The sequence below is a fragment of the Tenrec ecaudatus genome, chromosome 11, assembly GCF_050624435.1.
Source record: "Tenrec ecaudatus isolate mTenEca1 chromosome 11, mTenEca1.hap1, whole genome shotgun sequence".
In the NCBI taxonomy this organism is placed as follows: domain Eukaryota; kingdom Metazoa; phylum Chordata; class Mammalia; order Afrosoricida; family Tenrecidae; genus Tenrec; species Tenrec ecaudatus.
Genome location: NC_134540.1, coordinates 104,774,810 through 104,796,403, shown reverse-complemented (window position 1 = coordinate 104,796,403; position 21,594 = coordinate 104,774,810). Strand labels below are relative to the sequence as shown.

Genomic DNA, 21,594 nt, shown 5'->3' with positions numbered 1-21,594 from the left:
GGGGCTCATACAATTCTTATCACAATCCATACATTCATCCATTAACTGTAACTCTTTACAGGAGACAAAGTCTCATCTTTCTCCTGTGGAGCGGCCGACTGGCGGTCTCCTACTGCTGACTGGGGTTAGCAGCTCAATGGGTAAGCCACTACCCCACCAGACTTTCCCCACCCTACGCAGTCACTGAGGACAGAAAGCCTTCTTAGCCTCTCCGTCAAGGGTTCTCAACCAGGCCCCATTATGACATCATTGGTCATTGTGGGGTCTGCCCTGGGCGACCAGCAGCATAGCATCTCTGGACCCTATCCACGCGATCCAGTGGTGACAACCACACGCCTCCACACATTGCCAGATAGCCTCCATTTCTTTTATGCGGTCCTTGACATTATTCTGCTCACAATCAATACTTTTAAATGCAATCATTTTCAAATCACTATTGCTAAGAGAATGTGTGACGGCACTGGGAAATCTTTGGCTAGAAACAACGCTCTGGGGTGGCTTGACTTTGGGCGGCAGTACCAGACTGTTTTCACATCTGGCCTCTGCCCCTCCCAGCCCTGGGGAAGCTACTGATCCTGGTGGTGGAGTGGGTTCACCCCCAGGCCATTGAACTCCAGGTAGGTGGACCGCATGAACCCTCCACCAAGCGCTGTATAAGAAAGATGAGGTGGTAGCTCCCATGAAGGTTGTATCTTGAAAATCCTCTGGGCAGTTCTGCTCTGTCCCATAAGGTTGCTAAGTTGGAATCCACTTGACGGCTGTGGTTTTCACCTGGCTTCTTGTAAGTGTGAAGTGAGGCAGTACGCGTGGAACTGGAGCACGGCCCCCGTGTTTACTGAAGCTTCATCAGTGCCAGCTCTCGGTAGTCCTCCAGTCGTCGGAGCACGCTCCCGGGTCGGGTGACCCTGCCCCACCACATGGCAGACCCACACAAGGCCTATCCCATGTGGACTCCTTCTTCCTCTCTAACTGACGCCCCTTGTGTTTGGAGGGTGTCACGGGTCCAGCTAAAGTACTCATCTCCCGCATTTCCCTGTAGCCAAGGCACTCAAAGAGAAAATAACCCCAACAAGGGTTGCTTGTTTGTTTGTTTTTTTACAAATATGTTGGCTATGAAAACATTTCCATGATTTCCAAATCAAAAATATAAAATCCATTCACAGACGTCTCCTTATCATCCCTGTGTCCCACCCGTATTCCTTCCTTCAAGGAAACTTATAATTTGGGGCTTATTCCTCTTAACAATAACGTGTCATGGGCTCTTGAGGGAGGGCTGGCGGGGTAGGAAGGGAGGAGGGAGAAGAAAATGCTTTGATAATGATGATGGCGTCACAGGTACAAATGTGCTTGACACTCTGGAGGAGTGTGTGGATTGTGATAAGACATGTAAGAGCCCCCAATAAAAGTATTAAAAAAAATAAGAATGAAGAAAATATTCTAAAACTGATTGTGGTGATGATTGTACAACTCTTCTTGATGTAATCAAACTATGGCACTATATGATAGGTGAATTATATGTATGTAATTCAATAAAACTGTTGAAAATTTAAATTAATAAATTAATAAATATGTATGTGACCAACTGTTATCTGCAGTGGGAGAGTGGGAGCATGATCACTTAAATTGTTCTTTTACTCTAGGACAGTGGTTCTCAACCTGTGGGTCGCGACCCCTTTGCTGGTCAAACGACTCTTTCACAGAGGTCGCCTAAGGCCATCAGAAAACACATAAAGGTTCACAATATATAACTACATATTGTTTTGTGATTAATCACTATGCTTTAATTATGTTCAATTTGTATCAATGAAAATACATTCTGCATACCAGATATTTACATTGTGATATATAACAGTAGCAAATTACAGTGATGAAATAGCAATGAAAATAATGTTAAGGTTGGGGGGTCACCACCACATGAGGAACTGTATGAAAGGGTCCCGGCATTCGGAAGGTTGAGAACCACTGCGCTAGAAGTATAGGCTCCTGACCTGTTCAATCACTCATTCCAGTTCTTTTCATTTGAAGCCAAGAACAAGCAAAATCATTTAGACACTGGCAAATTTCAGGGAAACTATGGAAAAGCTCACTCGTTTATGCGCTGATACCCACAGCAGGCTGTGCTGTCTAATACGGTAGCCACTAGCCACATGTGGCTATTTTATTTCACTTAAATTGGGAAAAAGCAGTTCTTCATTGGATGAGCCACCTAGCAAGGGTTCAATGGCCACAGGACTCTCGTGGTTACCGTTGGGGACAGCGCAGTACCACAGTAGCACTGTGCAGGGAATTGCATCTGCAATGCAGATACGTAATTCAAGGTCGTCCTACGGGCCATTCTATTAATAACCATTTAGGACGCTGTCACTTTGACAATGCCTCATGTTTCTGACTTATTACTGGAAACCTAACTGTCTGTCAGATTAGGTTTTCCTACCAATCAGTTCATCCAATATTAGCACGCCAAATGTGACCTACCCCAGCTTCTTCCGTGAGACAAAAGCCCGACCCGGAGTTCTGTGTCTCCTCATCAAATATGTACGTGTTGACAAAAGCCCGTGCACATTCCCGTCAACGGTAAAGCCCTAAACATAAAGCCAAGTTCAACTTTCAGGAATAGGCACCCAAAATCATTTTCTTTGTAGAGAAAAATCAGAGAACACCAAATTACCACAAAGGGCCAGCAGTAAATTTGTGAAGAAGGGCGGGCCTTCCTCATGGCAGGAAATAAATCCAGCGACACGAAAGCCACAGATGAGGCAAGCATGGAAACAGCTCAGGGCTCTGAGAAAGGAAGGCCCTTCCACCTCCACTTCAGTTTGAGGGGAGAAAAGCCAGGCCCGAGATGCAGGAAGCAAGGAGGACATGTGTGAGCTTCCGAAGCTTTGGGGGTTTCACACAGTGTGGATGCCCAGATTGTGTGATCAGATACAGTGAAATCATCTGGCAGCCTGTCTGTTCACATAGCGAGGCTATTCATAGAAAACGTACCTCTTCCCTCATCGCAAGCGCCATATGCCTCTTCTCTTACCTAATTAGGTGCGGGGTGTGTCTGTATCCTAGGGACCTGGGATGCTTTCTCGGGTCTGAGGCACACTGAGAGATTACGAGGTGACTCTTCTGTTGAACATCCTTCTCGGGTGTCCATAGGAATGGGGACCCACATTAACTGGTCCGTTCTACATGAGATTGGACCCTGCGGTCTATGGCATCGGGGGTGGGGAGGAGGCAAGAAGGTGTCACCGTCATGTGGCCATCAACCGTTCTCTCAGCCACCTTGTCCTGCCCCCGCCAGCTTATCCAGCCTCAGTTACACGGCCCACCCTGGTGATCACCGCCCTGCACACACCCCTGCTCCCTCGCTGCTGTCTCTTGTCAACCCCATGGAAGGCAGCTCCCCATCCTCTCCTCCAACCTCGTTGGCTAGTCTCACTTTCATGTCCTTCGTGTGCACTCACCAATCCCAAAGAACATTCCATGATGTTCATGATCGCTGCTAATGTACTGCCCTGGCTTTTTCACTTCCCAAATGGCACCGCACACTTCCTCCTGTCGTCTCCTATGCCTTTACCCCTTTTCCTACCCTCAGGCTACAAGATGAGAAATTGGACCAACACCCCTAACTTTCCCACTCACAAAAATGCCTGTCCACCCCCACATCTCTTTACCCTCTACGCCAGTGGCTCTCAACCTTCCTAATGCCGTGACCCTTTCATACAATTCCTCATGTTGTGGTAACCCCCTAACCATAAAATTGTTTTTGTTGCTACTTCATAACTGTAATTTTGCTACCCCTGTGAAAGGGTCATTTGACACCCAAAGAGGTCGCCACCCACAGGTTAAGAACTGCTGCTCCACACCTTCCATCCTACTCTTAGGGATTAAATGTCCATCTGTATATATATTTAAAACCAGTCCCCCCTCTCTATGCTCGGTCTTCCTGCAGTACCCCCTTCTTGTTCCCACACCAGCAGTCTCTTGCCATGTTTGCCTCTGTCTACTCCGCCCAGGACCCTCTCTCCAACGTTTGGTACTCCGTGGAATGTGAGAGGTTGGGCACCTACACGGGCCACACTGGAGCTGGGTGGCGTGGACGCCCGACGGACGCCACACACGTCCTCCCAGGTTCTGGGACTGTGAAACAGGGAAGCGGCTGGCCCTTCCCAAAACCAACTCAGCTGTCTGGACCTGTGGCTTTGACTTTGGGGGCAACCTCGTCATGTCCTCCACAGACAAGCAGATGGGTTACCAGTGCTTTGTGAGGTCCTTCCACCTGCGGAACCTACGCCAGAGCAACAGCAAGGAGCCGTGAAGGGCCCTTTAAGCGACTCAAGAACCCCAGGACTGGGGAGGGGGGCGAGGAGGGGGGAGTGCATCATCGCTGCCATGAGAGCCGAGAGCTCAGCCAGGACAGCGCAGAGTCTGGAGAAGTAAGGTGCACTCTGGGCAGAGATCCATGACATCAGTGGTCCAGGGCCACGGCCATGTTTATCACCGCATCCAAGGGCAACACCTCCACGCTCTTTGACCCTTGACCCTGACCACCAGAAGACTTTCCCCACAGAGCACCCTTCTCCCAACGATGACCACGTGGTGCTCGGTGGTGGTCAAGAAGCCATGGATGTAGCCACAACCTCCACCAGGATTGGCAAGATTTCCATTGTACTTACAATAAAACTCAACTCCTTTCCTGACCTGGACCCAGCCTCATCTGCAGCCATCTTCCATCTCACGTCCTGTGGAGTCACCACACCCGTCTGTTTCTCCAATGGCGTGATTTTAGATCAGGAGTCATTTCTCCCCTTGGAGACATGTAGCAATGTCTGGAGATGTTTTATTTTTACTGTCGCTACTTGGGGGGTTGCTGCCACTAGTATCTAGTGGGTAGAAGCCAGTGGTTCTGCTAAGCATCCTACGAGGCGAGTGTTCACAACAAAGAATTATCTGGCCCCAAACAAAAGTAATGCAAAGGTTGAGAACCCCTGCAAACTACTAATGACCTCTGGACATCAATCTTTCTACCTCAGGGCCTTTGCACAAGCGATTCCTTTGGTTTAGAATGTCCTTCCTTTACCACCTTCATAGCCCACTCCTTGTAGTCATTCAAATCCCACCTTAGATCTTATTTCCCCAGAGACGCACTCTCTGATCACCCATTTTGAAGTAGTTCCCTAGACCTTATCATATCACATTTTCAATTTTTCAAATGCAGTATCTGAAAGTTGTTTTAAAAAAATCTGAACAACGACAAAATCCATGTGCTTTTGATGTGTTTCCTCGCTAACGTTTAAATTAATGTATAATAAAAGGAGCTTTTGACTTTTCACCTAGGTCCAATAGTACTTGTGGCATACCAGTGTCAATAAATCTCTGGTGCGTGAATACATTTTCCAATGGAATTAGCTCGAAATATGTGCATCAACTCTGGATAGTGTGTACTACAGCGCACCTCCCCCATCCCTGGGTCAAGGAAGGGAACAGAAAGAAGGGAAGGATAAGGGGGGACAAAAAATGGGGGGTTAAAAGGATATTGTTGTTGATTTCATTTCTTGAGCTGTATATTATCTGTGTAGTACGTTTCTTTAAAAACAAACAAATGACAATCCCTCAAAGCTAAGTAGTGGCTTGCAAGGCTTCAAAAAGAGGAGGCAAAATAAAATTAAAATGTACGTGGAGTCCGTAGTGATGAACAAATCCAGCTAATAATGATAATAATGATAGGTACTACAGCACCATCTATTTTACTTATTTCCGTTTTCTGGCTCTACTTTTAAAAATCCGTCGATGCTGCTATCTCTCTCTGTTATTGTCTAAGTGTTTACCTTTGTATTTATCTCTGCTACCAACTATATATGTGGCTATCTATGTATATATTTTAAATAAATGTTCACTTCTTTTTATAATGCTATTTTAATTATAGTTACTTATTTTTAATAGTTTTATTGGCATAAAATTTACATCCCATATAATTTAATAGTTCGATAGTATTAACTAGAGTTGTGCAAAATGTTCACGTCTTTATTTTCTTCCTACTCGCTCCCCTTCTTACCCCTTCTCGGTAACCATTAGTCTATGTCCGTTTTTATGAAAACCCCTTTTTAGTGTGTTTTTCTCTCTTATGATAGTAGACTACAGAATATTTTAGATTGAGCAAGGAAGTCTGCCTCCTCAAGCAGTTTACGCTCTCATAGGAAGGGTTAAATGTGTCTTTATACACCTTAGGATACATACGTGTGGCAAAGAGGTGCAAATGGCTAATGTGCCTAACTGCTAGCAAAAGAGTGACAGATTCGAGTCTGTTAAAAGACACCTTGGAAGAGAGACCTGGCAATCTACTAATAAAAGAATTAGCCATTGAGAACCCTAGAACCTTTATCCATTGCTGATATAAATGCAAATTAGAACAACTTTTGTGAAAAGCAGTGTGGTTCCCCCAAAAAAGAAAAAACAAACAAACAGGATTATCATAAACTGCCTCCCCAGATAAACAAAACTTACTGCCACAAAGGGCCTTCCAACTCCTACAGGATAGAGTAGAATTGCCCCTTTGGGTTTCTGAGACTGTAAATCTTTACAGGAGCCGAAAGCCTCTTCTTTCTCTCCTAGAGCAACTGGTAGAGTCGAACTGGTGACCTGTTGATTAACAACCCAACATGTAACCCACCACACCACCAGGACTCCATGAAACTGACACATGACCCAGCAATTCCACTCCTAGGTATATACCCACAGACTTGAAAGCAGAGACTTATACACCAATGTAGTCCTATTCACAGAAGTCGATAGTTGGAAATAATCTACCGTATATACTCGAATATATGCTGACCCGAGTATAAGTCGAGGTACCTAATTATTACCTGGGAAACAAAAAAACTGATTGACTCACGTATAAGGCTAGGGTGGAAAATGCAGAAGCTATTGGTGAGTTTCAATAATCAAAACAAATGAAAATAAAATTACTAAAAATTGAGACACCAGTGGAGTAATGTATTTAAATATTTATTTTAAATAAAAAACATAAATAAAAGGACAAGTCATTTAACATTAGTAAACCAGCACACTAAGTGGAAAATAGGTTCAACAAAAACAATAAGGTATCCACAATGATACCCTAAGAGTACTATTCCCTGAGCTCAATCAGCAACCAAGCTAAAATGTAGAGTTAAAATCCTTCAAAACTGGATTCCTCATCATCATCTGTATCCCAATGCAGAGCTTCAGCTGGTGTGAGGTCATCATAGACGCTGTCCTCACTGAGATCGCCGTCACCGCCATCACTGCTGTCATTTTCATACAAAGCGCAGTCTTCACTGCCATCCATAGCATTACTAATACTACATATCTGGAAGGCACGTCACACCATGTCTTCTGGAATGTCTTCCCGTGCATCTCGAACCCACTTTGCTATTAACTCTATGTCAGGCTTCATGAGATTTCCTCCTTTTGTTAGTCGGGCTTGACCAGATGACATCCATTCATGCCACATCCTTCGCACACGGTCTTTAAAAGGCTTATTCAAAGACACACGTCATAGGACGGCTCTGATTGGCTAGATGTGAGTAAACATTCAAAGCCCTGCATTGTCAGCGGGGCTTTGCATGAACAGCGGAGAAACGGCAATCACCCGCGAGATAACGGGAGCTCCTCCCGTTACCTTGGCCCCCCCTGCGAGATGTTACACCTCGCTGGGGTACCACTGACCCGTGTATAAGTCGAACCCCAGTTTTTCAGCACAAAAAATGCGCTGAAAAACTCGGTTTTTATATGGTAAATGTTCAACATGAATGAATGAATGAATGAACAAAATGTAGTTCATATATAAAATGGAATAGTACCCAACCAATGAGGGAAATGAAAACCTGATACATGCTACCATATGGAGTTTAAAGATGTCGTGTTGATCGAAAGGGGCAAATACTGTGTGACCTCCCTCATAAAAAGGTCAGAAGGGCAAGTGCATGGAGACCGTAGTTTGTCGGTGGTAAGCAGTGGTGGGGAGGAGTGACTGCTTACGGAGCGCTGAGTTTCAGTGGACGGCGAGGTAAGAAGCACAGTGACTGACAGTAGGGCGGCACCCTGAGTGCCTGACTGCTGTCAGCAAGTTACACACCTGTAATGAGCTGAATTGGCAAAAGTTGGGTCATTGATATATTAACAGCAACCAGCACCACAAAAGAAGAGCTGCTCAAGTGGCTTGTACACAACTGAACATCTCAGGGGATTTGGCTTCCTGGGTTCGGAGATTCAAGGTCATGGATTCATGTAATTATAATTGGTCTACTAACACATTTAGTGCCTTTGTTCTGCCTCCTAGGTAGACACACAATGCTGAGGACCAAAGTGACCAACAGAGGTATGCCCGTGGGTCTTTTTTCCCCTGAAGCCACAGAGGAAGCAGAGTCAGGAATAGGGGGGGCTTATGGAACACGTCACTAACTGCCTCCATGAACAACTGCCCCGTGCCACGATGCCTAGCCACCAGCTCTAAGCATGTTGACAAAAGATTATATAGAAGAATTCTGAACAAAAGAAGGTAAATGCAAATAGAATTTTATGAAATTCAGATTTTCTGGAGTCATGGAGTCTGGATGCAACCCCAAAACTCTTGATCTGAAATAATCTTTAAACCTTAAGTTAAAAAATAGGCCCTGAAGTCTTCTTAAAACCAAACCGTAGGCTAACTAACTTCACTAGTAAAGCCTATAAAGCAAACAGTAGGCTAACTTCACTAGTAAAACCTATCTGCCTGGAGCTATGGTCTTTTAAGAGATCTTATTTGGGGGGATCAAGTCGACAACAACAGGAGATGAGATAGGGACCTCAAGAGCACTGCATTTACTTTGTTGTTGTTATGTCGTTAGTGCCATCAGCCAATTCTGAGTCACGGCGACCCTATGTACAACAGAGTGAGACATGGCCCAGTCCTGCCTGCACCATCCCTCCAACTCTTCGTACGTGTGGGCCCATTGCATCGCCACTCACTGCGCCTTGTCGCGGGTCTTCCTCTTTCCACTGCCCCCCTCCTTTATCTAGCATGATGTCCTTCTCCAGGGACTGGTGTCTCCTGACAACACGTCCAAAGTGCAGGACATGAAGTCTCGCCATCCTTGTATCTAAGAATCAATCTGGCTGTGCTCCTTTTTCTGTTTTGTTTTTATTTTTTTAATCATTTTATTGGGGCCCATACAACTCTTATCACAATCCATACATATACATCACTTGTATAAAGCACATTTGTGTATTCGTTCTCCTCATCATGCTCAAAACATTTGCTCTCCACCCAAGGCCCTGGCATCAGCTCCTCATTTTCCCCCTCCCTCTGCGCTCCCCCCTCCCTCATGAACCCTTGATAATTTATAAATTATTATTTTGTCATATTTTACACTGTCCGGTGTCTCCCTTCACCCACTTTTCTGTTGCCCGTCCCCCAGGGAGGAGGTTATATGTAGATCCTTGCAATCGGTTCCCCCTTTCTACCCCACCCCCTCTCCACCCTTCAGGTATCGCCACTCTCAGCACTGAAGGGATCATCCGTCCTGGATTCCCTGTGTTTCCAGGTCCTATCTGTGCAAGTGTACAGTGGCTGTGCTTCTTGCAAGACAAGTACACTTGTTGGTTCTTTTGACCTTGGGCTATTCTTCGGCAGCATTTATTTTAATGTGAGAAAGCAGAAAGGGGTGGTGGTGGTGGTGGCGGCAATGGTTGCCCACCTGGAAGCATGTAAATAGAATCACTGGATTGTAGAAATTTCAACTGGTGTATGTGTAGATGTGTATATTCTCAACAACAAAAATATTTTAAAATAATAATAAAATAAAACATTTCAAGAGGGAAAGAAAGAAAACCCCAGAGCTCACAGTCTCCTGCCCTGACACCTATGAAGTCAGTGTGGTTGAGGTTACACGCTTTGAGGAGGAAGTCGTCCAAGGGGCCAAGGGCGCTCGCTGACTTGGGTGAGGTAATGCGTTCAAGGTGCTTAACAATCGTGAAGGGTGAAAGGCACCAAAGGACACAAGCCAGGAACATAGTGTTGGTGGCCAAGACTTCCAGCTTGGCCACTTCTATCTAAGTGACCTTGAGCTAATGATTCAATTTCTCTGTGCTTCAGCTTCCTCATCAGTTACCTAGAGCTGAAACAAACAAACAAACAAACATCTGCTTGCAAGGCTTGTGAAGGTGAAAAAAGCTCTATCCAAGTAATGTGTTTGTGAAGGACACCGTGTAGGTCTGGCCGAGTTAATTCAAAGAAAGGTACAATCCACAAGATGAGGGAGAGGTCAGATAAGCTGAGTTTCAATAGAAAAGAGAGTGGGGGGGGGGTCTTCTCAGGAGAAAGGTTCACTCTGGATTGTACATCAAAGAGGGCACCTCATGAACAGGAGTATTGCTTAGGAATAGGGTCAGGCAAACACCCATTTGGCTCTGTCGGGGAAGTGTTGGACTGTGTGTTAGTCTGGGCAGATTAGAGACACAAATTCATAGACACTCAAATGTATATAAGAAAGAGGTTTATATATAAGAGCAATTGAATATTGAGAAAACATCTCAGCCCAGTTCAGATCAAATCCATCAGTCCAATATTAGTCCATATGTCCCATACCAATCTATAAAGTCCTCTTCAGACCCATGAAATACATGCAATGATGTCAAATGTGGGTGGATCACAGGTCATTGAGTTGGAAGTCTTGTGGATCCAATGGCATTATAAGCATCTCAGCATTGGCAAGGGTCTCTAAGTGGCTTCTCCAGCTTCAGAGGTTTGATTGCATCAGAGTAGGTCCATGTGGCTTTTCCAGCTCCCAGGGCGTAGCACCATGTGTCTTATAAGTAAAGCGTCTTCAAGGGAGTGAGTAGAGAGAGAGAGAGAGAGAGAGAAAGAGAGAGAGAGAGAGAGAGAGAGAGAGAGAGAGAGGCTCTGGCCACCAAGGAGGAAAAGTACCAGAGTTCCCAGAATTCTCAGAAGGCCATGCCCACACAGAGGCCTCATTGGCTATTACCCAATTGACAGACTAGACTCCACCCCTACACCTTAATCCCTCCCCCACCCCAAGTCCCAAACTGACACCAGATTATGTAACTACCACAGACTGCTAAGTGCCAGATCGGTGTTTGAAATCCATCAGCCTCTCCATGAGACAAAGATGAGGCTTTCTGCTCCAGTAACCATTTACAGCTGCAGACACCCTATGAGTTCGCTATGAGTCGAATCAACTGGATAACAGTGGGTTTTGTTTTGTTTTTTGGACCCATCAAAGTCAAGAATGACATTCTTTTGAAAAGCAATCCTGGGTGGATGGAACCCTGTTCATCTGCTGATCCTATTGTTTCTGAAGAGGCACGTGATCTAGTCACCAAACAGCAATGTCACTGTCTTGCCATTTCTTTCTTTCTGACCATTATGCTTTGGTAAGAAGACGCTGAGATTTGGACTCACTGGATTCTACACGTCCCATTATTCTGCATTTCCCTTCTGAAATACTCACAACTTATGCCATGAGTAAGAATATTAAAAGACACTCCACTCTGAAGGATCCAAATCAGGGAATACACGTGAAAGATTAAATGTGTTAGAAATAAGGGTGTATTGTTTATGACGATGATCCTTTCCCTAAAAATTCCACACGGAACTATAATAGGCCTTTTAGTGTAGATGAGAAATTAAAGAAATTAATTATTTTTTCCCCCTATCCAGATGTTATAGAGATGAGAAGGTAGCCCTGGGGCTGGGAGAGCTGGGCTCCTTGGACCTGGACTGAGTGTCGCAAATATTTCTGTAACAGATCAGGGAATAACAAACAGGCCTTGCTTCTATTGCACACACACCCCTCTGGTGGCAAAGTCAGACGCAGGCTCCATCTGCAGAAGGAAATGCCAAGGAAATAGCCTCCCTTCTTTCTGGAGGCAAGAAAAAAAATGATTTCCTTTTACTGTTTAATAAACAGGGATCTAGGAACCTCTGGCCCCACCTTCTTCTGCCTTGTGGTGTAGGAGAGACTTTTGTAGTATTTGCAAGCCATCAAAGGCCAGAAACAGTTTCGGAAAGGCTAGCGTGGGGCAAGGCATTACTAAGAATGCTAAGATGTGGATCTTCCAAGTCATTTTTCTTGACCGCATCCTATGGGCAATTCTTTTCTTTCTCTCTTCTGAATTAGAAGCCTGAACAGCAAAACCAGAACGTTTCTTTTAAATAGAAGCTGAAGAGACACCGAGTTCACTGAGCAGCTAGTGGAGGAGAAGTCCTGTCCGAGGCACTGGATGCAGAGTGGGTATACACTGGGCTGCTCTCTGCAAGGTCAGCAGTTGGAAACCAGCAGCCACCCCACGGGAGAAAGATGAAGCTTTCTACTCCTGTCAAGAATTACAGTCTCGGAAACCCAGAGGCAGCTCTCCCCTGCCCTGTAGGGTCGCTGTGAGTCGGCATCGACTCCATGCCCGTGAGATTTGGGTTTGGAGGCGTTGAATAGTAGTGCCTTTAATGTTCTCCAAGAGAAGCGCAAGAACTGCGACCGACCGAGGACAGGAGCCTCGTTTCCTGTCTCACTCTGGGGTTAATCAGCCCCTGAGCCACAGGGGCACTAGAGGCTGCATGGTGGAACTTTGACCTTCCAAGTAGAAAGACCCAGCTTCATTCCTACCCAATGCTGTGCAACTGCCCCCCGAACCCCCGTCTGTGAGGGAGATGCAGACTCTGGACAGGTGTCAGCAGAGCTTCCAGTTCCAGACTGCGACAGACTAGGAAGAAAGGCCTGGCGATCTGGGGATCCCGGGTGTGGGTCTGATGTAAGACCTGTAGTTCTGCTGTGCACCAGGCTGCCTTGCACTGCAACGTAGAACAACAGCAGAGAGTTCTACCTCGGTCTGGGTGCCAGGATCAGAAAATAAGATGAAACAAAAATCAAAAAGTCTCTCTGCCCAGACCCAAGAGAGTTCCTAAGTAAAAGAGAACTGGCAACCAGGCCTCAGAGTACAGGTTTTGTTTTGTTGGGTTTTTTGTGTAACAACGGGTCGTGCCCATCATGAAGAGCCCACACGTAATGGAGGAAGGCTTTGAGACTGAGAGACTGAATTGAGGGGTGAGGGTGGAATCAAGCCGAAAGAGACCAAAGCTTCTGGTATCTCGTCCAAAAAGGGAGAAGCCTCCAGGAGAACAGGAGAAAAGGGTCCCCATTCACCCAGCTGGGAAGGCTGAAGGCGAATGGGAGGTGGGGGTGGGGAGGTTGTCTCCCAGAAGAGATGGGGGAGGTAGAGAACGGGTCGCAAACAGCCAGGAGGGGACAAAGGAGAAACTGGGATGGAACCGAGGAGGAGGGCTGAAAAGAAGGTGAGGGGGAGGGGAGGCGGCTGCGTGGAGAAGAAAACAAATGGCCGGGAGCTGGAGCAGCGAGGCTCCCCTGGCAGGAGGGGAGGCGGCTGGCTGTGTGTGCTGGGTTGGCGGCAGCCCAAAAAAACTTTAACTCAAAGGAGTTGTTTGAGTTTAATACTCCCCCGGGAGTGTGGACGAGGAAAAAAGGAAGGGGGGGCGGGGTAGTCAAAAGTCTCAAGAGGAAGGAGCTTTTCGTTTTAAAGGACTACCTCTTGGGCCTGTCCCTAATTTTCTAGGGTTTGTTCCCGGTGTCAAAGGAGAGGTTTTATGTCACCCGTGAGAGGCTGCATTTTTGTGGGATTCAAATATTCCTTAATTAGGTGTTGTCTCTTTACAGAAAGAAAAGACGCCTTTTATTTCATTTTACTTTGCCATTTTAATTTACTCCCTTTCGTGTTTAATAAGTAGGTAGGGAAATGCTAAACAGCTGCTGTAAAATATTACAAACCCTGCTCCCTGGGAACGTGAGGAAGAAACTTTTGAGCGCTATCTCCCAACCCAGAGACCGCCTGGGGGAGGGGGTCCACACATCACATGGAGCCTTGACAAGCCCCGATGGGGGGAGGGTCCAAAGGTGGTCTCTTCTCCCACCCATCAAGAGACACCAGCTTCTTCCTTTGGGGTCGGGGTCAGGGGAGGGGTCGCAGGGTGAAGATGGAAGAGGGTGGAACACCTGGATGGAGAGGGAAAGTCCCCGGCTTGTGACATCCACGTGTCCACCTCCTCCAAGCCACCTGCTACTTGCTTCCCTTTGATACTGGGAAAACAAGGCAGGCTGCTAGGGCTTTGTCCAGAGTTTGCTCCTGGGAAATTGGGGAAAGCCACAGCAAAACAGCAGAAGTGGCCAGAAACATATGTGGTCCTGGTCTTCTGGCTGCTGGCTTCCTTGGTGGCTTCTCAATTTGGGGAAATGCAATGGAAAGTTCTTTTACCAATAAACATGCAGGGGAGGGGCAGGGGAGGGCACCCTCCCGTCTGCTTTGGGGTTGGTCGGTCAGCAAAGGGTTGGTAGTGGTCTGCGAATCACAGAAGCCTCCCCAGGGATCAGGAACACAAATTTGCAGGGCAGCACAGGGCACCGGTTCCGGTCTCCTGAACTGTGTATGATTCTTCTGTGCTCCTTTTGCTGGCAAAAGAACCTGTCATAAAATGTAATACTGACTATAAAACAAATCAGCGCTTTGAAACGACTTGCTTCAGATGTTTTAATAAATCCCTAATGGCTCCAGCACTGCCTGCTATTGATAATATTAATGTGTTAATAGTTCCTCCGAAGCAGGAGCACTGGGTAGGGCTGGATGGACGGACACACACACACAGGCAAAGATGGGAACACAATGGGACTGGAGGACAACAGGCCTGGCTCTCCCCTGAATTCCAGCTGTCTGTTCCTGACCTCGGGAAGCCAGATCCAAGTGAGAACTGTGATATTCTGCATTCGTGGCTAGAAGCTCCCCCTTTAATGTAAAGTAGTTTACATTGGTTCATAAAAAATACCTGCTATGGAATAGATGTACGAATATGGATGGTTTGTAACAAGAGTTGTGAGAGCCCCCAATAAAATGATTAATAGATAGATAAAAGCTTTAAAAAATACCAACGATGTGGGGTTCAAATAAAAGCATGGCAGCTACGGATAGAAAGCTTCTTACAACCTGCCCTGTCCTCTCCTATTAGTACTTCCTACACAGGGTCTGAATTGGAAAATAGCGCCACCCCACCCCAGCCCCCAGCCCTGGTCCACCCACTGGTCCTCTGAGCTCCCAGCTCCCTGGCAGGTTGATGCTCGGCGTAGACTCAGGCCAGGCTTCTCCTGCCCTTCAGGAAATGGGAGGTTTTGAGTCCACCATTCCCCAGACATTCATGATGCCCACAGAAATGCCCACATGAAACCCAGTATTGTTGTTGTTTGTGAGGTGCCTTCGAGTCAGATCCACGTCACAGTGACCCTGCTGTTCACAACAGCACGAAACCCCGCCTGCTGCTGCGCTGTCCTCACGACTGGACTGTTCTCATGTGGGAGCCTGTGGCTGCAGCCACCCACCCACCGTGCCAAGCCATCTCATCGAGGCCCTTCCTCGATGGGGCTGCCCCCCTGATTCACCCATTCTGCTGGCCTCCCCCCAGTACCAATCTTACAGAACAATCGGAGAACCGAGAATGACATTTTTCGTGATGTGACTACTCTGCTTCTTTTCCATCGACATCCTTCAGGCTGGAGGTTGCCTCAGACAATAGACTAGCTACCCCATCACCTTGTCCACGGCCAAGGACACGAAAGGCCTCTTAATGCACACGTCTGCCTCTGGACAACCCAAGCCTTCCGATGTATGGGTTGGTTATAAAGGGCCTCAAGGAGCCCTGCTGGCGTGGTGGGTTACTGGGTGGGTTTGAAACCACCAGTCGCTTCTCACGAGAACAACTAGACTTTCTACTCCTACAAAGATTTATAATCAAGAAATCCACAGGGTTGTTTTGAGTCGGTTAGTTTGGAGGGCTTTTTTAATAAAGGGTTTAGAGAGGAAATGACTAGAAATAACAGGAGACACGGAGGGTGCTGGCTTGGTTGTCGTGTGTTTCGGTCTTCTGATAGGTTTCCTCTCTGAGAAGTCATGTCACACACGAGTTTGCCTCTCCCAGGAATGAGCAGATTTTTTTTTCCGGGAGCTACCTGAGTGGCTGAGTCTGGGGGCCGCAAGGGATAGCCCATAGAGGCCTGCACCTACCCAGAAGTCTCTATCTGTAACACAATTAACACCTGACCCAGACCATAGACTGTTTCAAGTCTTGCTGAATTTGGGTTCGTTTACTTAAGAACTGACCAGAGCTACAAACCTTTGCCCTCTCCTCTCAAGGGAAACACTGGCTTTAACTCCTCCCATTCCAAGTTCTCCCAGAGCCGCCCTCCATTAAAGTTAAATTTCCCTTCGGTATCATTACGAGAAATGAGACTGTAGAGACCTCCTGGATCCCACCCCTCTGGCTTTGGCTCAGTTCTGAGTCTAGAAGACATCGCTGGCAGACGTTTTCTTTCCCCTGCCAGGTCAAGAGAGGAAAACTGCCCCGGGGCAGCAAGTCTGTACAGATCAGGTGGGTCTGTGACTTGGTAGGGAAGAGTTGTCTTGTCGGAGTGGCGAGAAGGCAAGGACCCCAGTCAAGCAAGGAAAGCCGGCTAGAAGAGGCCAGCCTGGACTGCACGGGCGCCGTGGCCCCACAAGGATGTGGGGAGGGGCTCGGGGGCAGCTGCTAGGGATACAAAGCAATAAAGGTGGAGTTAGAACAGAGTCCTGGAGAACAGAGTCCTCCTGAGCCAGCTTTTAATCCTAAAAGCTTTTAGGGTCTGGAGCCCAGAGAGAAATGCTACATTTGAATATCACTAAGCAAACTTTGCAACCAGCCACCGGGTTTTCTAAATTAACCACTTCACCAAAATCCCTACCAGCTCATAAAATATTCCCCTGACTTTCCTTTTTTTCTCCAAATGCTATTTTATTAAACTGTGCAGAGGGCTGGAGAGAAGGGGAGGAGACGGGAGAGCAGTCTGAGGGAATTGCCGTTGATTCTAAAGGTCGTGTTTCTCACTCTTGCGTCCTTCAAGGCTGACCTTCATTTAGTTAGGTCGAGGACGTATAGGGCCTTGATCATTTGTACGGTTGGGTTTTAGATGTGCTCCCTGGTGAGCTGCAGGTTAGGCTTTGGGCTGCCAACACCAAGGTTGGAAGTTCAAACCCAGCAGCTGCTCCGTGGAAAAAAGATGAGGCTGTCTACTTCTTTAAAGAGTCACAGTTTTGAAAACCCTCTATAGAGTCGTCATGAGTTGCAATCTACTTGATGACTTTGATTATAATGTATAAACATGTAGACATGTCAGATCAAATATACTAATTCATTGAACATGCATGCACCAAACCAAATCCACTCAGGTTCATCTTATAGAACAGACTGGAATTACTCCCTAGAAGTTTTCAGAAACCGCAGGTCTTTATTAGGATCAGTCTCCTCTTTTTCCTGACCCTTAGAGCAACTGGTGGGTTTGAACCACTGACCTTGCAGGTACCATCCCAATACTTAACACATTGTGCATAGATATTCCATATGCCCAAGTAAAAGTCTGTACAACAGATTCTAAAGAGTATCTGGGTCCCAAAGAATGTCAACAACTAAGATTTTGCTTTATGCACCCATTTTAAATTCTGAGAGTCTATTTGAATGAGTTCAGCATGGACTCACTCTGGAAACCGGAAGTAGGGGGTAGACTGAGGGTGAGTAGGAAGGAGAGGGGTAAGCAAACTGCTTTGATATTTTAAAGGATGCCTCTCCCTGGTTGGTGGTCCTTCTCTGACTGCTGGCTCAAGTTCTCAATTATCCTAGGGGGGTCAGCAACCTCGGGCAGCTCAGCTAAACCTTCGAAATTCATCTGGGCTGCAGGAAAATCTACTTTGAAACAGGATCTGAGCTGCCCGCTGCCTCTTCCTCATCTTCATGTCTAGCAGGCGCAAGGATGCAAAAGACCTTTGGGCAGAAGATGGAAGTAAATAAGCTGAAAGAGGAACAGCGTCAGTGAAGAGTGGTGAGACCTGAGGCAAAGGGAAACCAGGAGAGAATGGAGCGGGGAGGAGGCTGAACAGAGCTGACCTAACATCGTAGTAGGCCAGTGAGAACCCATGCCAGGGTCTCTGCACTTCCAGGAATGCAGCCACTCTCACACAAAAGCGTGTCCCCCCACCCGCACGCCCAGAAGCAGGCCTTTCAGCACACGCACCGCCTTCCTGTTCCCACCCCAGGACAGATCCTACCACCATGCAGCCACTCACTGTGGCAGCAAGGTCTGAAGAGTCTTCTGTCGGGTCCATTTGAGCATAAACTGACAAGTCACAGAATCATCAATAACGAAATCATCGTCTGCCCATATCTCAGATCTTATCCCAAATCAGCCCATATACACGTCAACCCCTATCTTCAAAACCTCCCAGAAACACAGCCTATCTGCTAGACTGACCTCACCGATCCCCTGGGCCCAGTTCTTCCAGAAGTCCACTTCTCCCCACGCCTGTTCCTAACGGCACACGTGTGCGCACAGCCCTGACTGGCCAGCCCCGTGCCCGACAAGCTCAGGGGGCACTGATCCTGAGGACCCAGGGCTCCCGCGCCTTGCCCGGGCTTTCCCAGGCTCCCTCCATTTCCGGAGAGGGGTCCAGTCGCCGACGTTGAGCCGTTTCCTGTGCTGCAGGGACTTCTCCAACTCGGAGCGGAAATTGGGCCTGGGGAAGGAGCCCAGGGACGCGTCGCCCACGTTTTTGGCACCGAGAGCCTAGACGCCTGCGATCCGATCGCACGGTATTTGGACCGCGCGGTAGCGTGTGGGGAGAGATTATTACACTCGAAAGGAATCACGACTCCTCGCGGAGCCATTACTCCCGTCGCTCCGCACGCGCAGGTTCTGGCCAAGCTTTCAATAACGCCCCCCTCCTCGCCAACCCCTCGCTGGTAATTTGTGGGCTGCCGTGTCTCTGCGCCTGGGGCTGCAGCCCCCAAATTAAAGCACTTTTGCTGCCCGGACACCCAGCGAGCTGCCTCCGCGCAGGCCAAGCAGGTACCTCCTGCTCCCACCCCCATCTCTCCGCCCCGCTCCCCGGCAGCTCGCGCGCGCGCGCACACACACACACACACACACTTCCCCACGACACCGCCTGTGCACACGCACGAGCCTCTTTCCCTTGGCTGATCGCTTCTCAAGACTTGTTTTCCAGTACCCCCATCCCCTCTTCTGCCACCCCTCTTCTTGGCCCTCCTATCGGTCTCATTCCCCCCCCCCACCCTCTGGCCCCTCTTTGTGTCCCTCGGTCCCCTGCGCTCCGGAGGTGGGGGACGCGGAGAGCGAGGCCAACGTGGCCGAGCGCAGGGGCGAGTTCTGGGGAGGCTGTGAGCGCGGGGCTGGCCTCGGGCCTGCGCCCTGTTTGTTTTCCCTTCGCCCCCTGAATGCTAGATTAAGACGTAAAGATTACCCGGGCCGAATAATGCCTGGAGTCAACACTCAGAGCAAACAAAGTACTTGTAGAACTCCGCCAACCCCGCTGGGACCTGGGCTGGGGGAGCGAACGCGCTCCTCACTGCTAATTACAAATAAATGATGATGTGCTCACTAAGTAATTGATTTAATGAAGTTCCTATGAAACTATTAAACCCGGGTGGAGGTCAGGCTGGAGGCGCCCTAGAGCTCCTATTGTGGGCTGTTTAACTCCACCAGGCTCCTTGGAAAGACATCAGGGCTAATAGGTGAAGTCACAGCTGCTCGCGCCGACTTCGCTGAGCGCCAAGCCGGCCGCGGGCACCCTCGCGCCCTCCGCTTCCAGCGCCCGGGTGCCCCGCCGCGAGCGTCCCGCGCAGGCCTGCTTACCCACGCCACTCCCAGCCCCGCCGCCACGTCCCGAGGGCCTCTCCAAAGGGATCCTGGCTCTCGTTAAAAGCGGGAAGTTGAGCGCCGAACTTGTGCGCGCTGGCCGCAGTCAGAGGCATCCACCGCCTCCCACCCCGCTCTCCTCACCCCACCCCCGCCACTTTGTGCCTGCACATAAGCCAGTGTGCCACGCTGGGTGCTCGCGCGCTGTTGGCAAGGTGCCTGGAACCCGAGCGAGCGTGTGCCTAGGGTACTGGCTAGGGTGGAAAAGGGGGATGGGGCCTGAGTTGTGCATGAGTGTGCGTGTGTGTGTGTGTGTGCATCACCCAGGCACACACTCTTTCCACCCATGCCCAAAGGCATCTTTTCTCGTGCCAAAAGAGAAGTGGCAGAAGAAAAGACTGGGAGAGCCAAGCAGGAAGAGGGGAAAGATAGAAAACAAGAGAACCCAGTTTGGGCCTGCTAGTTCCAGTCTAGGTTTTGTGGGAGACATGATGGGGCTTTGCTGGGTCTGTACTCGCCGTGTCCCCATCTGACCACCTCTCGGTGCCTCATGCTCTCAGGAATTAAGAGATCCAAGTTGAATCCTCCAGTACAGAGCCTGGCCTCAACAGGAAAGGGAGGGACAGAAAGGGTCCCTGATCCAGGAGGCCCTGCGGCCCTCCCAAGGACCCTGCAGACGGATCTAAAGTTGAGGGTACTGAACTGCTGTAGCTGTCAGTAACTTGGGAAGGGGTCCGACCGGAAAGGCTCCATCTCATACATTCACCTTACCAGGCAAGGACAGTTTGACTGCCACTTCCGCTACCTCCAAAGGGCCTCGTGACTTAAAAAAAAGCTGCCTGTGTCCAACTGGAACTCTATCAAAAGAGACAGGGGCATGGTGGGGCCTCTGGCTGCAGAGGTCCTCAGGACTAAGTGTGCCCTGCACCTTTCTACTCAGCCAAGGCCTGTCTTTCCTCATCAAGAATGGATAGGACGATGCATTTTGTGTATGCCACAGTTACTTAGCAATAAGCGGCATTCTTTTTTTGGGGGGGTGGGGGTGGGGACGGGGATTGTAGTGGTCAGGAATTACCCACTACTGAAAATAGTATCCATGTGATTTTGAATCAACCCCTTGGATTTGGGGTATAGAGTTATATTCGCCCAATTGTTGGGGCCTTCAACAGAACCTCACTTGAGCCTGGGCCTTTGGTCTCAATGAGAGTCTCTACCTCCACCTCCTCGGGCCAATGACAACATCCTTTTCGGCATCTTGCCCGAGGTCTCAGTTTTACTCTCTGTAAACTTGAGGTTCTTTTGTGATCTTTTGTGATATGGGAAGGGGCCCTTAGGAGGATGGAAGAAGTCCACAAAGATGCTCGTTTGTCCCAAGCATTTGTGAGTCCCTTTGTAAAATAAAGCCCTTGCCAAACTGTCCAGTGGATTTTTACAGGGCTGGAGTTTTAATTGTCACCACGCAGGAGCGACAGAAAGGAAGTGTACCAAACCCCGAGAGTCCTGTGTAATCCTTGTTTGCTAAACAACCGCCTCCAAAATGTGCCAACAGCGGTGTGTGCAGTGCACACCACGCACCCTCTCTTCCCCCGCCCAGGGCAGCTGTTCCCATTTTGTTCGTGCTTTCTGTCCCCCCCGCCCCCCAGGCCTTCATATTCCTTTAACGCCTGCTGAAGACAGCCAGTGTCCCTGCTGCTGTTAACGTCGGATGGGCCCTTCTCTTCAGCCTCCAAATGAGAGGTGACATTTGCACTAGGCTCAGCCAACGCGTGAGCAGAGCATGGGGACACAGGTCCATTGACGGAGCGCAGCCGAAGGGGCCGGCCGGCATCCCAAG

The 21,594-nt window shown here is 48.5% G+C and overlaps 1 pseudogene; it reads left to right on the top strand.

Annotated features, from left to right (window-relative positions):
- Positions 1-3,980: 3,980 nt before the first annotated feature.
- Positions 3,981-18,675, top strand: LOC142461024 (eukaryotic translation initiation factor 3 subunit I-like; annotated as a pseudogene).
- Positions 18,676-21,594: the final 2,919 nt, after the last annotated feature.